This window comes from Dioscorea cayenensis, chromosome 20 (genome assembly GCF_009730915.1).
Source record: "Dioscorea cayenensis subsp. rotundata cultivar TDr96_F1 chromosome 20, TDr96_F1_v2_PseudoChromosome.rev07_lg8_w22 25.fasta, whole genome shotgun sequence".
Lineage (NCBI taxonomy): Eukaryota > Viridiplantae > Streptophyta > Magnoliopsida > Dioscoreales > Dioscoreaceae > Dioscorea > Dioscorea cayenensis.
The window spans coordinates 13222850-13225661 of record NC_052490.1 but is presented as its reverse complement, the minus strand read 5'-3'; the positions used below and the strand labels follow the sequence as shown (position 1 = coordinate 13225661).

Sequence of the window (2812 nt, the reverse complement as noted above, 5' to 3'; positions counted from 1 at the left end):
CTTGGGCTGCCAAAGAAGTAACTGCATCTATCTCATAAAGCCAGCTACCTTTTTTCTTTCCCGCGCATTCCATTGATAACTGTTTATGGCCATGTCTTCTATTAACTGTCGGGCTTCTTTCACGGTTTTACTCCCCATGGTACCTCCAATGGTGGCATCTAGCAATTGCCTTGTACTCGGATTCAACCCATTATAGAAAGTTTGAATGATCATCCACTCGGGAAATCCATGTTGTGGGCACCTCCGCAAAAGATCCTTAAAGGGCTCCCATGTCTCAAACAATGATTCTAACTCCATCTTTAAAAATGACGATATCTCATTGCAAAGCTTGGCCGACTTTCCCAGAGGAAAGTATCTAGCAAGAAAAGCTTCGACCATCTCATTCCAAGTCATGATCGAGGCCTTGGGCAAAGAATGAAGCCATCACTTGGCTCTTCCATTGATAGAAAACGGGAAAGCCCTCAATCTAATAGCATTATTTGATACACCATAAATCTTCAGTATATCACAAACTTCTATGAAGTTCTCTATATGGTTGTTTTGATCCTCATTGGCCAAACCATTGAACAGTACTGACTGCTGAATCATTTGGATGAATACTGGCTTCTGCTCGAAGTTTGGAGCTGTAATCAGGGGTTGCACAATACTCGATTGTGTGCCCAAAACTAAGGGTCTAGCATAATCAGAAAGTGTTCTATGTTGCTAATTCTGTTCTACCATATTATCTGACCCTTCAACCTCTATTTCAGCTTGATTAGATGGTTCTTGCACAGATTCTTTTCCCCTTCTTTTGAGTGTACGTTTAAGTTCAGGATCTCCTTCAATCAATATCAAAGGGTTCCCATGGGTTATAAGCTGGAGCTGCACCAAAAGAAAGAAAACAAATCAGAATGATGATAGAAAAGAATGTGTGAAATAGAATGAATCAATGAATAGCTAAGAAAACAAAGTGCAAAGTATCTCCAAGCGCCTACTCCCCGACAACGGCGCCAAAAACTTGACAACACCCCTTGCGTATGTCAAACAAGTGCACGGGTTTGTCGAGTAATAAAATCCTAGGTGAGTGGGTTCGTATCCACTGGGAGTAAAGAGCAAAAATACTTGAATTGTTTCTCAACTAAGTGTAAGATAAATAGTGATTTGTGTGACAAGATGTAATGTAACAAATCTAAGGTCAACCATGCCTAACTCTATACATTTCCCGGAAGAGAAATTGAACAATCTCTCAACCTCACACTTGTATAGAATTGCAATGAGTTCTAGGGATTCCAAGTGATAAATCCTCTTCCTATAAGTAGACCTAACCCTGTGGTCCAGGTGGAAGGTCCTTAGTCACAATTAAGCCCTAGGTACTAAAATCACTTCAATACTTAAGTCCCTTGCCCCTGCAACTAAGCCCAAGTGGAAGGTCATCCCTTAGCCCGTTCACTCTAGTATGACCATAAAGAACTCTAGTAAATGGAGGTAGGATAAATCACACCAGATGGGAAAGGGGGCGCTCCGCTACCTCTCAACTCACCCTCTCAACCCTCTCCAATCTGGCTTTGTCTAACTCTTGTGGTGTGTCACGCACTTACAAGGGTTACCAACAAGAATTCTCAACCTTAGTGTCACTCTAACAGAGTATTCATACAATCAAGCATTTAAGATTGGAACTCAATAAAAACATCAATTAATGAAAGCATTATAAAAAAAGGTTTAATGAAATGAATACATTCTATTGTTCACAAATCCAAGTACCCATTAGGGGGTTTAGCTCTCCATGGAGCTATTACAATCAATAATGAAATCAAACATAAAAGCAAAAAATCTATAGAAAAGCCCTCGATAGTCGTGATGACGGTCTTGTGGGGAAGCCTCTACTCGTCCAAGGGTCCCTTTGTCCGGCCTAGGATACACCTCACTTGATCGGTGCCGATGAAAGCTTTCCTATTAACCTTCTTACAAGCAGAGCGTGATGTCAGAGCTGTAGAACCTCTCCAAATCACTAGCTAATACCTCTTAAAACCCTAGCCATAGCCCTCTCTCAAGTTGGGAAAAGATGGAGAAAAGAATGCTGTGGATTCGGGAATAGGGAATCCACAGGAGCGTGGCCGATTTCAGAGAGAGGGTTATGGCTAGGGTTTTGAGAGGTATTGGCACGGAATTGGGAGAGGTTCTACGGCTTGGACATCATGATTCCAATTGGAAGAAGGTCATTAGGAGAGCTTTCGTCGGCATTGATCCGGCGAGCTGTATCCTAGGCCAGACAAAATGACCTTTAGAAGAGTCGAGGCTTCTCCACAAGACCATCGTCATAACTATCGAGGGGGTTTTCTATGGATTACTTGTTTTTACATTCGATTTCATTGTTGATTGTAACTAACTTCATGGAGATCTAAACCCCCTAGTTTGTACTTGGATTTGTTGACCCTAGGATGTATTTGTTTTATTAAACATTTTATTATACTTTCATTAATTGATGTTTTAATTGAGTTCCAATCTTGAATGTTTAATTGTGTGAATACTCCCTTAGATTGACACTAGGGTTGAGAGTTCTTGTTGGTAACCCTTGTGAGTGAGTGACACACCACGAGAGTTAGACAAAGCTAGATTGGATAGGGTTGAAAGGGTGAGTCGAGAAGTAGCGGAGCGTCCCTTTTCCCCTCCAGTGTGATTCATCCTACCTCCATTTCCTCGAGTTTTTTGCAGTCATAGTAGAGTGAAAGGCTAAGGGATGACCTTTTGTTGGGGCTTATTTGTAGAGGCAACGGAGTGAAGCGTTAAAGTGATTTAAGAAAATAGGGCTTAATTGTGACTAGGGACCTTCCAT

At 41.5% G+C, this 2812-nt stretch overlaps 1 non-coding gene across 1 annotated transcript; it reads left to right on the top strand.

Moving 5' to 3' along the window:
• The first annotated feature begins 223 nt into the window (after nt 1-223).
• On the top strand, nt 224-330 carry LOC120252399. Its single transcript, XR_005533932.1, has one exon. It is a non-coding gene; the product is annotated as a small nucleolar RNA R71 (small nucleolar RNA).
• Nucleotides 331-2812: the final 2482 nt, after the last annotated feature.